Source organism: Diceros bicornis, chromosome 14 (genome assembly GCF_020826845.1).
Source record: "Diceros bicornis minor isolate mBicDic1 chromosome 14, mDicBic1.mat.cur, whole genome shotgun sequence".
In the NCBI taxonomy this organism is placed as follows: domain Eukaryota; kingdom Metazoa; phylum Chordata; class Mammalia; order Perissodactyla; family Rhinocerotidae; genus Diceros; species Diceros bicornis.
In genome coordinates this window covers 45,081,219-45,095,734 of record NC_080753.1, presented here as the reverse complement: position 1 = coordinate 45,095,734, position 14,516 = coordinate 45,081,219, and positions in this window count along the sequence as shown.

Here is a 14,516-nt window from a genome sequence, read left to right as displayed (position 1 = left end):
CACAGCAATCTTGAGACACAATAATGCTGGAGATATTACACTTCCAGATTTCAAACTGTGTTATAAAACTATAGTAATCAAATCAGTATGGTTTTGGCATAAAAACAGATACATAGGTCAATGAAACAAAATAGAGAACCCAGAAATAAATCCATGCATATATCATCAATTAATTTTCTTTTCTTTTTTTTTTTTTTGTGTGAGGAAGATCAGCCCTGACCTAACATCCATGCCAATCCTCCTCTTTTTGCTGAGGAAGACCGGCCCTAAGCTAACATCTATTGCCAATCCTCCTCCTTTTTTTTTTTTTTTTCTTTTTCTCCCCAAAGCCCCAGTAGATAGTTGTACGTCATAGCTGCACATCCTTCTAGTTGCTGTATGTGGGACTCGGCCTCAGCATGGCCAGAGAAGTGGTGCGTCAGTGCGCCCAGGGATCCAAACCTGGGCCGCCAGTAGCAGAGGGCGCGCAGCCAACCACTAAGCCACGGGGCCGGCCCCTGGCATTTATATCTTAATAAAGCTGGAAAATATAAACCGAGAGAGAAATTCGCTTGAACATCCAGTTCTATAGCTTCTCTTTCTCTCACTATCACAATGCTTGATTCAGTGCTAATAATCTCCATCACCTGCTCACTTTAAACACCACTTCCCTAGGCTCAGCTCCCCTTCTAAAAATGGCTGCCGGGGCTCCTAGGGTAATGGAAGGTGGTATCTGTTTCTCCTGACCCCTCTTTTCATCTTCCTAGATGAGATAGCATCTCTCTCTCATTCTAATAGGTTTTCTTATGAGCAAATTTATAGAGAACTTATGATGAAAAAATTATTACAAAATTTATTATTTATATTAAATTCTTCCTATAGGCCAAGCATTACTTTATTTGCTATTTAGAACAAATCTTACTGTTATTAATATCATCCTTGAATGAGGAAGCCAAGGCTTGGAAAAGTTATGATCTTTCATAAGGAACTGAGCTTCTGTCTTTTGCTTCAATTCAATATCTCAATCATTAGGCTCACTGCTTAGTCCAAACCACCATTATCCCTCAACCTCTAAGTGGCTACCAAAAATAATCAGCTAAGCAGTTGACTCTAGCAAGCTTCTTCTTAACCTCTAGGGATACTCTGTATCTAATCTGTAAGTATGGAGCCCCGGAGTAAGGTAACATTCAAAGGAACAGATTTGAGATAGATTGACATAGAGATAGCAATCAAAAGATTTGGGATTGGCTGAGATATGGTAGTGTAAGAGAAGACAGCCAAAATACACAGTCAAAGCAATATGAACATTAAAGGATCTGGCAGAGGAGAGGACACTGGCAAAATCACCTGAGGAAGCAAATCAAGGAAGCCACAGGCTGAGGGTTTCATGGAAGAGGGAATGGTAGGGCAGCATTGAGACTGAAAACATATATTTGAATGGTTTACATCAAAATCATTGGTGATGTGGAGAGACAGCTTTTCTGGTGAAGCAGTGGAACAGAAGACAGATTAGCATTACCATGTCTCCATGACCCCTTTCAGTCTCCCAACACAACATACTTCAATTAAACTTATAGGAGATCTTTTCAGATAGGTGGATAAAATCATTATAGGGAGCTCCCAATGAGATAATTTATGCATGCAAATTGAAGAGCATTTCTACAAAATATATATTATATTAGATAATATCATTAATTACATAATTAGGAAAAAATGAACAGGATTTGAAAAATAAAAATACTATATTCAGAGGTGAGTCAAAACAATAGGAAACAATTAATCCCTTATCACGAAGACTTTGGAGGTATATATGCAAAACACAATCTTACAAAACTGAAAGGTTGATGTTGCTAAAATGAAGATAATAGAAACAGGAACTAATAGATATATACACCTGAATTTTTGTGTTCCAAGAAACCAGGGCACGTTATATATATTTTTGATTAAAATTTTACAAAGAAAGATAAGGTAATAAAAATAAATTCTATGGGGAAGAAAATATTCAACATTGCTTTGTAATTTGCAGGTGTTTCTTGGATATTTTTCCTCTTCCCATCACTGTCAAGGTAATAATTTCCAGTGGGCCAAGTTGTAATGAAAAGTGAAATTACTGTCCAGAAACAATTGTTTTAAAAAAATAAGGGTAAACATAATAATATTGAGTAATGATAATAACAACAATAGTAATTTTAAAGCGTATTATTAAGAACTATTGAATATTTAGGTAGATTGGAAATAGAATTAGTTTTGTATTTGCCATATACCTTCAAGGTTTACCCTCCTTGAAATACCTTACATCATATTGGTAGATGACATATGAGGAAATACTCATAGAATAACAAAAGGGCAGTAATAGCTAAATAAAAAATACCTATCTCCTGGGGCCGACCCCATGGTGTAGCCATTAAATTTCGGCATGCTCTGCTTCGGCGTCCCGGGTTCACAGATTTGGATCCCAGGCGTGGACCTACACCACTCATCAGCCATGCTGAGTTGGTGATCCACATACAAAATAGAGAAAGATTGGCACAGATGTTAGCTCAGGGCTAATCTTCCTCAAACAAAAAAAGAGGAAGATTGGTGACAGATGTTAGCTCAGGGCCAGTCTTCCTCAGCAAAAACAAACAAACAAACAAACAAAAATCTATCTGGAGGTTAGAAAAAACTTATTTTTTGTCTCTATCATATACTTATGTCCATCTATGTGACTGGTGTAAAAGTAAGTCCAAAATTCTATCTGCTTGCTGAATCTCTCCACCAGACATGTTCAAATTGTCTTCATGCTTTCTCCAATGACTATAGGGAAGATTTGGCAATAGGGAGCAGATGGCATGTTAAGAGGACACTCTGAGGAGGACACATCTTTGCTGGCCATTTCCCACCACTTGCTAGAAATCTCCCTGAATCACAAAAAGATCTGTGACAGAGCCAGATGAAACTAAGATTCGTCATGTTAGATATTTAGATCTATCTTTATATGGCAATTTACTTGTTGGAGAGCCAAAGGGCATGACAACAGAGGGAAAATAAATGAGCTATTATAATAGGAAAAAAAATTCCCTACATCCTGTCATTTTTAATATTAAAGCCAAACTTGAGTTTGGGGCATATATATCTGCAGTAAGATTTCATTTTATCATTTAATGAACCCAAACGGAAATTGTTTAATGCGAGAACTCATAGGATAGTTCATGCAAATGGAGGAAGCAATCAATTCAAAAGAGCTGGTAGACTAACGTCTTGCGGGGACTATAATGAACTGAAATGCAAAACAGATACCTACAGAAGTTCCTATGCTGCTTCAAACCACTGAGCCAGAGACACATCATCTTGGTGAAGGGGAACCAGCATTATAGCACATATTCTTTCAAGTTTGAGAGATCATCTTGATGAGGAACTCATTTGATACATTTCCCTTCTGCTCAGAAAACAAACAAAAAACACATAACTGGAAGGCCTTATTTCAGAAGAATTTGATTCTGCTAAGAGATAAATTTCAATGAGTTATTTCAAACGGATCCACGTGATTTAGTCCTCATATGTCTGGTGATTTTTAGAATGCATTGGTATCTTTACCTTGCCTTTTGTAAAGATTAATAGGTTCTACTGGTAGAGTTCTTGGAAGCCCTTGGATAAAATGCTGACTAAAGTTCAATGTCTGATTATTTATCTTTTCATCTGCCATTATGATTTCCAAAATGTAACTCTACAGATTGTGTTCCATATGTTTTTAAGTATAGGACTATTTTCCAAAAGTATTTGCTTCTTATCTTCAATAACAGAATTACTTGTCTGCTGGACACTGTGCAATTTTATTATGCAATTATAATAAATTTTAAGAGCTGATGTTTCTCTCTTTTAGAAAGAATAGTTTCACAAATGCAGAAAGAGAATTTATAAATATTACTCCTTAGGACTGGGAACTGTGCCCACTACTATAAAAATGACATAAGATGAACTGCAGATTGATAGATTGGGTAACCATGATATTGGATCAAAAAGGAAAGGTTTCACTATAAAAAGCCAAGATCAAGGAATATTTTTGGGTTATGGAACTGTTCACTATGATGCTTGTGGTGATGACTGCATGAGTTTATATAGGCCTTTAAACTTGTAGAACCATATACACAGAAGAAAACACATTATAATATATACATTAGAGGTATAGAGGTGGATGCATGGGTACATACATTTCAAACTGGTTGAACACTTAAAATAGGTTAATTTATTTGTATATAAATTATACCTAAATAAAGTTGATTAAAAATATGATCTTGTCATTCCTTATATATTCAAACCTACAAAGCTATAATCTAAATATTTGGTCATGCTCCTGTCATAAAGAGAACAAATAATATTTTAATATTATGTACACAATAAAATAGTTTTGAACAACACCAAAAATACAATCTCCTGCTTCAAAATATATTAGTAATTTTGAGCAAGACAGCCAAAATAACTGACTTGTGTTTAATTTTTTAATCTAATTGAAAATACTAATCACAGCTTTCCTTTTTTCCAGATTAAGTTCTTAAACTTAGTCTTCTGACTTTTTTTTCTTCTATATTTCAGATCCTGGAATTATTACTGGAAAACAATCCCCATATTCAACATTAGAACAAGAGTTCTATTTGTATTAACAGGGTCTTTACATATATATCAAGACAGAACTCAAGCAATGCATCCATTTGTACTATGAATATGTTACTACCTACCAGTAAATGGTATTTTTTGTGTCCTTGCCTATACTAAGTTTGTCTTTTGGTGACTTAACTTTCTTTCACTACTTTTCTCTTTCAAAACTACTACAGATCATCATTTATATGGGACAATAGAAGGTCACGTGGCATCATTAACATTTTGTATCACCAAAGTTCTTTTTCTCATTAGACAGCACCTTTTGGTAACTTTCTTCATTGCATCAAAGCATTTTCATATTGAAACATGAAAATCTCCATTTTTAAAAAAATTTAAGAAAATGAAATAATAAAAATAAAATAATTTAAGAAACTAAAGCTCTCATCAATATGCAAAAGAAAAATTGTAGGTTCATAAATATAATTCAAATGAACACAATTACAGACAGAAGATGATTGTTAGGCAAGACGAGATATCAATCAAAGGACAATTAATTAGGATTACCAAACCAGTGGGCCAAGAAGTACATTTTGGGAAAAGTTTTATCTACATAAATTTCTAGTTGGAGCATTATTTGTCATTCTACACGCATAATTTTAGCGCTGTGTCTGTGTGTCTGTGTGTGTGTGTTTCCAAAGTGTGTCAGTTACCGGCGTTACATTCTTGCAACTATTAAATAGTGAGGATTTTACTTCTGTATATTTGTTGCTTTGATGATCTAGACTTGGCATTTAATTTAATTTTCTTTTATTTGATTATTAGTGAGGCTGAACACTTCTTTTTCATGTGTTTGTTGACCATTTGTATTTCTTTATCGGTGAATTTATTGAGCGTCTACTGCAGTGAATGAAATGTAAACATTTCTGCCTTCATGCAGCTTACATTCCACTAATTGTTTCATCAAACTTAGTGATAATTTTCTATTGGCACGTTTATTATTAATATATTAATATTAAGCCAAGTTAATACAAGTAATTTAATTTAGTGTATTTTTAAATTTATTAAATTTATGTAGTTTTTAACCCAATAATCATTCCCCAGGATGGTTTCTGAATTAGGTATGGATACTTAGAAAGATGTTTCCTATGTATATTTATCGTATGATTTATTTGTTTTCTTAAATAGACTTTAGTCAATTTCGCCACAGGAAATATATTAATATACATTATGGCATTGTTTCTAACTTTTTTAATCTTCACTAATATTGAACTGTCAACATCTTTTAATTGACTTAAAATGACTATTTTATCATATATTGCATTATTTTAAATAGAAGCGTCTCTATTGAGGATATCTCTTCACTTGTATTACTTTGTATATTTTTCCCCTCATTCCCTACTTGTTTAATTGCCAAGCATTATTATGTATTTCAATATCTGATCACACCTCTTTACTCTTCTTTAAAAAAAAACCATCTTGGCTAACCTTTCTAATTTATAATTTCCATTGAACTTTTAAAATATTTTGCAGCTTTGGGGCCGACCCAGCGGTGTGATGGTGAAGTTCGCCTGTTCTTTGGTGGCCTGGGGTTCGCGGGCTCAGATCCCAGGCGTGGACCTGTGCACCACTCATCGAGCCATGCTGTGGCAGTGTCCCATATATAAAGTAGAGGAAGACTGGCACAGATGTTAGCTCAGTGACAATCTTCCTCAAGCAAAAAGAGGAGGATTGGCAACAGATGTTAGCTCAGGGCCAATCTTCCTCACACACACACAAAAAATACTTTGCAATTTTCTAAGAGAAATTGCGTTAGGATTCTATTTAGAATTATTTAAAAACTATTTTTAAAATGAGAATGAATTACCATTATTAAAGTATTTAGCATTTCCATCTAAGAACCCTATACTGTTCTCATTTTCATTAAGACTTTTAATATCTCAATAAATTTCATAGTTTCTTCATATATGTCCTACAGAATTTTGGTTAATTCCCTGGTGTTTTGTATTTTTGGTTGATAATACACATGGAGTTATTTCCTTGTTATATTTTCTAATTGATTATTAACACTTTTTTGTTTTCAATTCACATCAAATCCCCACCCCCACCAACAGAGGGGACTAATTGGATTTTGTGATCCTGAAATGCTTTCTTATGCTGGTACATTTTGTTTTCTTCTTCATTACTTCCTGATCTATTCACTGACTTTAGAAACTAGTCTGGTTTCCTATTTTTCAAAGATAGCCTTTTTCAGTATAGTTTCTGAGAAGCGTTTTATTTTTGAATTTGAAAAACTTAGTATTCCAATGCCTTCACACTGATAAACTTGTGCTACTTTTCAGCTGACAGATTTTCAGCCCAGATAGGGCACGCTATTTGTAAATGACAAAGCACTGCAACCAATTAGCCCATGTGATATATGTTATTACAGAAATTGGGAGAAAGCTTTTAGGCAAACAAACAAAAAGAAACTTTCCCTGGGTTTGACATCTCGAGTGCCTGCATAAGCTTAATTAAAGATTTGGGGTGGGGGGCATAAGGCACTTATAAGGCTTCATTTGGGTTTCCATCTGTCTCCTCATTTTCCTCTCATATACTGACACAGTTACTCAAAGGTAAGACATTGAAAGTAAAGTTGAAGCTTTGCAAAGAATTTCAAACGTAATGGGAAATCAACAAAAGCCTGTCTTCTTTTTTTTTTTTTTTTCCTTTTTTCCTGCTTCTGATTGAGTTCTCACTCTGGAAAATTTGTTCCTTCAGGGTTTAAAAATATTAAGATTGCATTGTACTATGAATTCCAACTGAAACAGACCTGGACATATTTCCATGTTGAGTCCCAGCCGAGTCAGTTATTTTCTCAAGGATCTTTATAAATAGGTTACAAATTTCCATGCTGAGCACTAGCCCAGTCGGTTATCTTTTCAAGGATCTTTATAAATAGATTATTGAATAAATTGGTCTTATTGGAATAATTATCTTTCAGCACACTCAGGCTCCTGTTCGCAGAATCTAGGGACAAAGTTAGGACAACAAGAACAAATTGAAATGGGATCCAGAACACAGCCTCTGGTTTGCTTCAGAATAACAACCCTCGCCTATGTCTGTTCAAAAACCTAGGCTTTCTGCTAAAGCAAAATGTAGAATAGGGAGTGCCCTTGGCAATTACCTAACAAATTTAATCACTCAACAGTCAAATTCAATTATTCAAGGGAAATTTTACTATACAGATAGTCTCTTTTTGTCTTGCATAAAATTACAGTTGGAAGGAACATGTTATTCACTCAAACTATGTGGTCCCCAAAAGTTAATCTCTCCAATTGACCCTATGCTACATGTCTCTTCTACATAACGACACAGAATTATTTAGCAAGAAAAAAATATAAAGTAATAGAAAAAAAAAATGATATGTATCATTTGAACCCCAGCTATTCCATTTAGCTCAATACTTAGTGAGAAGCTCCTGTTAGACCAGGGGCAGTGCTCTGTGTATGTGAGGCATAAAGATGAACAAGAAAATATTCCTGTGTTCAAGGAGTTAATAGTCCTATGGAAGAGTCAGACACAGCATCTGCCACTTCCTATTGACCACAGGCTCTTACGGGAACAGTATCAGGACAGAGAGGAAGGTAGCATAATTCCAAGGGTTCTAGAAGGCTTTCTGGATCTACAGCACAGATCTGTGAAAAGTAAGCGTACAGATCACCATCCTTATCCCCACAATAAAGCCATCACTCAGAAGGCCATGAAGTGGAAATTTTAGTCTTCTAAAGTAAATTTTGTTGGCAAACTAATTTCTTATAGGTAAACCTTGAATGTTGTATGTATCTTTGGGTACGCATTTTCTCAAGGCTTTTGCAGATCCCTTGCGTATATGATACAATTCCTTGATCATGAATGTGCCTCTTCCTTTGTTTTCTTGCCCTAGTTTCTATACTGTATCAAATCTCTCTCATGTTGAATTACAAGGTCTTCCTATTTGGGCCACTTAAGCATAGATTACCATCTCTAAGTCTAAAGTCTGCTCATGGCTCTTAAAAGCTGAACTGATTCAGCGTCCCTTAAAATCTCCACAGTTTTGATATCCTATCCACCACTTTACCAGATGACAATCATCTCCTGGCTCTGATTTGCAAACCTCAATAATTTCCAACTTGACTGCTCCAGCCACCTCACGTTGAATATCTTATAATTATACACCATCCCGGATTGGCCTAGCAAGTTCAGCAGGAAAGAAAATTTCTGATCCCTACCTAGACAGAATGACCCAACTCCAACCTATTTGTTTATTGACTCTAGATAATTTCCTAACCATGCACATATGGCCCATTTCAAAGTAATCAGCTAAGAAAAAGATAAAATTAATTCAATAAGAATATATTTTGTCTTTTTCTCTATGTTATTTTTAGAAATAAATTTTCAGAGTTATGGACATTACTTTGAACAGCAATGAGAGTGGAAAATCTGTATTCCTATTTGATTTGATTTTTCAGTCATCAAGCTTCATAAGACTATGATGTTTTAGGTAGAGGGAAAGTCATTACAAAATAACAGCAATGATTTTTGTGTTACTTGACAATGTTTTGGTGTTATTTGCAAACACATTCTAAATTAGAATTTCTGAATTGGGTTTGAAAAAATGTAAGATTGTTAGAATAGCTATAGAAAATCCAAAGTGAGTACTTTAATGAAGAAAACAATCTATTGGGAAGTATATTGTGTTTTAGAAAGCAGCCCTATGTTAGATAACTACACCCCAGTAGCAATGAGCATCCCTAGATCCCAGATCTTGGTTTCTAATATCCTTCTCCCATAAAAGGAACCAGAGCTCCTTGGAGAAATGGCTGATTCTAGAAATGAGAAATAAAAAACACAAGAAGAACTTGGAGCATTTTGTAGTGTCAGAAAGTAAGGATATGCTCAAAAATGAACAAAAAACAACTCACATTGATGAGGGTATGTCAAAGAATACAGGAGCCGACTGAAAGAGCTCCCAATGATCGAAGCTGGAACAATTTTAGTAACAAAATAAAGTTGCACTGGTTTATAACCAAAAATATATATTCATGAGTCCATACTGCTACAAATAAATGATTGAAAAAATAAATAAGTGGGGAGGTAATAGATATATTTCCCCTACAGAAGAATTCCAAATAATTTATGTAGATAATCCACCTTCAAAAGGGTGGAGCATAACTCCCCACTCCTTACTTGTTGGCTACAGACAGTCACTTCCTTCGGAAGGGTACAGTATGGAGAGCAGAAGAAAAAAGAGTGATTTTACAGTGTAGAAATCTGACAAATTATTATTCATATTTCCACAGTTTTTACATAATGTTTTATTTCTGTATCAGGATCCCATCCAGGATATCAAATTACATTTATTTGTCTTGTCTCCTTAGGCTTCTCTTTCTTGGCTATGACAGTTTTTCAGATTTTCCTTGTCTTTTTGATGACCTTGACAGGTTTGAAGAGTGCTGGTCAGGTATTTTTAGAATGCTGCTCTACTGGAATTTGTCTGATGTTTTTCTCATGATTAGATTGGAGTTATGGATTTTTGAGAGGAAGACCACAGATGTAAAATGTCTTTTACATCACATTGTATCAAGTGTACATACTATCAACATGACTTATCACTGTTGATGTTGACCTTAATCACCCAGCTCAGGTAGTATTTGTCAGATTTTTCCACTGAAAAGTTATTCTTTTCCCTCTTTTCTTTCCCCTGTACTCTTTGTACTGTACTCTTGGAAGGAAGCCACTATGTACAGCCCACACTTAAGGAAGCTGGTTGTTGGGTAAATGGGAATTCCCTGTACTATCTTCATAAGTTTTCTGTAAATCTAAAACTGCTCTAAAATAAAAAGTTCATTTAAAAAATCAGTCAGCTCTACTACTTCCTACTACTAATCATCCCTATATAGTATTGAAATTGATGAGAACATGAGTTCAATAGAATAGCTTTTGCAGAAGAAATATTATTTATTCTGTCTGTCCAAAAACTTAAAAACTTGCTACTGCTAAATGAATCAATGCAAATCTTTGATCATAGTGGGTTCTACTTCCATCTTACATTTAGCCCCAGGAAAACCAATCTTAAGCATGAAAATGGCAATGAAGATTTGCACTAAAAAAATGTTAACAGTGGTCTGAAGATTAGAGTAAATTGGGGTTTTTTGATTTTATACAGGGAAGTGGTCCCTATGCAGAGTTTTAATGTTGGTACCCATACCATCTAAACTACTTAGCATAATTCTTATTTTAGATTCATTGCATGTGATAGAGTTCAATAGATGGAGACATGCCAGTGTTCAACATTTTTGCCCAATAGCTATGCTAAGCTGCTTCTTCCTTTGAATGTATCAAGTTAACTAGCTTTAACCTCAGCACATATGGAAAATTCAAACTTCTAAAAAGTGTTTAAAATGCAATGAATCTTTGCTCTTTCATCCAGAATTTATACATTTTAAAAAGCATGTGTAAAATGTGCCCATCTCATAGCAGTTTTGCCTGGGTACAACCATTTCAAATGGAGTCTTTTATAGTCAAATTTTCAATTCACAAAGGTTAGCCTGTCTTTTCCTTTCTGGATGATCAGAAATTCTGAATCATCATCTCACATATTAATAATTATGTTTCCAAGGATATGAAAGAGTAAACATTGTAAAAACATGTTGATGTAACTGAAATCATTTATTCAGAAAACATTGAAAAGCAACAAACAAATCTTCAGAATAAGAATCAGATTGTACAGCATGTTTCATCTGGATGGGAGAATAACACCCTTTTCAATCTGGGACTTATTCTTAGTTTACTGTTTCTTAGTGGATAATTTATGTTAGAATTTGATCTAAACTAAAAGAACTTTGCTAAGTTTGTATTAACAAAATTTTAGAATTTCTAATCTTTAATTCCAGTAATAATATATTCAGTAGTATTATCTTACAGTTTGACAATTTGTTCCATTATATAGTTTGCTTTCTAAGAATCCTTTTTAACATATTCAAGATTAAACCAAGACCTGCTCACACCAAAACAGAACATTAAAAACAATAAATTATTACCAGAGTTTGTGTAATGCATACTAGAAGATGAAACGATGGTTTCAAGCTTTGAGATGTCATATATGATATTCTATTCACTGAAATACTTTATTGTGCCACTCAGAATGTATATTTCTTAACTATAGAGTAATTTTCTACTCTGTTAGATTCTGGACTACTGGAACATAGGAAAAGTAGATATAAAGCTAAATCATATTTTCCTTCTTTTTGTGATATAATAAACGGGAAAGATAAATAATACTTTTAATTTCCAAGTTTTTTTCTTCATTCTTAAATTCTGTTTCTCATTGTCCACTCTGTGTCTCCATGATTTACAAGAAAATCTATTTATTCATTGTGTAATTTCCTATTTATTTGCTTTATTTTTTTCTTTCATTTCAGGAGAAGAGTATTGAAAACTCTTCCCAAAAAAAGTATGCATTAAAAATTATCTTAAAAAGAGGTTCAATTTTAAAAAATGCCCTATAATTGGATGTAAAATGTGCAACTTTGTTTTTATTCCAATGCACTATTGATAACCAGATCAATACTTTTTCTTGGGATGTAACTAAGAAGTGTAATGAATCCACAATCTCATTTAATATCCATGAATCCAAATCTGATTTTTCTCTCTGGTTCATAAATCGAATATAGAACATAATTATGACAAACTATAGACATATATTATCCATTTTAATGAAAAATACAATGCTTAAGGGAAGAAGATTTATACATTTTCTGTGACTTTTGTTAACAAGCATATGAGAAGTTGATCTCTCTGAATTAAAACCTCACATTTAAAAAAATGTAGGCAAACCTACAAACCACTTCAAAAAAACAATAAAACCTACCAAAACTGTCTCATTTATGAAACTATAAATTAAATAAAGAAACATTAAAATATTTGAGCTGACAGACCCAGTGCTCTAAGCTGTAGTGCAAAAGATAAGGAGATATTGAAATGTCAGTAAAAATTCCATTTTGCAATACTCCTGTTAAACAAGAAAAGGCATTTGTCTTTGGCATCGAATTATTTAAGACTCAAGAGGCAAGGTAGGAAAAATAATTGACTCTATAAAAAAAAATGTAATTCAATTGACTACACTGGCTACAGGAAGAAAGGTCTAGCAGCAGCTGAAGAGTCTCCTAGAGCAAGCCTTTCCGGTCAGATGCAGGATGGTACTCATTCATCCAATAAAGTTCTAGTGAAGAGCATTACCTCATGTAGAAAAATTCCAATTGGTTGGTCAAACAGAGAAGAGGAAAGAAAAATCCTGGCAAATTTAATCTCATTGACATTTACATATATTTCAGTAGTGATGGTTTCAGACTTATTGTTAAGAAGTCTTGTTAACTCTCTGCTCTGGACAATGTCAATTATTTTTTTGGACTCTAGTTTGATTTAGTCCCATGAGCAAGGCAGATCCTGCTATAAATTTTCTCATAGTCAGTGTAAGTAAAGACAGTCATGCATTTCATTGAGTTATTATAATGGTAGAAATGACTGAACCTGTTTTAAATAATATGTAATGTAATATATAGTTGTTTGTATGCAAATATACAGTTGGGCATTGAAAGGTTCTACAGCATATCTACAGTATAATCAATTTTGTATAATATATGATTGTTTTTCTTGAAAATACTGTTTTTAGTTTTTTATTTATTTATTGTTTTCATTCAAGTGCTTATCTGCTTTCTATGAAAATAATTTTGTTACTTCTTATTTGCTCTGCTCAGAATTTCCAATCTAAAGCCATCAGTCATTTGTGCTAAAAAAATTAAACTGAAGAAGTCTCTAAATCCAGAAAGCTCTGACATTTCTTGAATCTCCAGCTAACTAGTTCTTTTACAATCAGAGTAGACTGTCTTTCTTAAATCACTTACATGTACAAATAATGACTTCTTTCTTTCCTGAACAACCAAATTTGAACCAGGGACCCAGCTGGCTATTCTAGGGTGTTATGTTTTCTATGAGTAAGTGGAATTTTAGAGCTCAATTCTGTTTTCACTGGAGATAGACACTACCAGTTCCTCAGTCAATAGTCCTTCAGATCTTAAGCTCTGCAGTGACTGTCAGCTCCCGAAGGCCAGAAGCTACAGAACCATTCAATGTTTTGTAAAAATATATAAAATTAAGAAAGGAGTCTAAGATGATCAGCGTGCAGTATATAATCATTATAACATAAACCCACAGAGAAGCTCCAAAGAGGAAATACTATATTTTGCTCAGCCAGTGTTTTGTGACTCTTAACCAAGCTTGCGACAAGAGACATTTCTGGCTGTCTTAATTCTAAAACCAAGAGCCCAACTGCAAAGTCAAACTCAGTTTGAATCAAATATACTCATTCATATATTCCATAGAGACACGCAAATGCAAGATCTCACATTAGAAATATGAAAATAATCAAAATACTATCATCTATGTTCAGGGTACTATTTGAAGTCATTTAAAACCTAGCAATTGCCACTCTCAATAGAGTTAGCCTTTCTAGTCCATGTTATCTCCATTTTTTATGAAGTAGGTAGGTGAAACTGGGCATGTGATGACTCTTCTTAAGATCTAAAATCCTAAATACTGCTCTGACATATTAGGGACAATTTATCTCTTTAAAAATACAAATGTATTCATTCTCTGATTCAGCAAAATTTATTGAGTATGTACTCATGCCAATCATTCTTCTATGTACTAGAATACAGTGGTGAATAGGATAAAAAGTCCCTGCATTTACGGAGATTACGAGGACAGATAGCATTAAACAAATAAATTAATGAATGAAACAGATACTTTCAGATTGTGATAACTGCTATGAAGAAAATGAAAGAGAAAATTGTGCAAGGGAGTGATTAGAAGATTGTCACTTTAAATTGAGTAGTCGGGGGAGGCCTCTCTGAACTTTGATTATATGTTAATTACAATTGCAA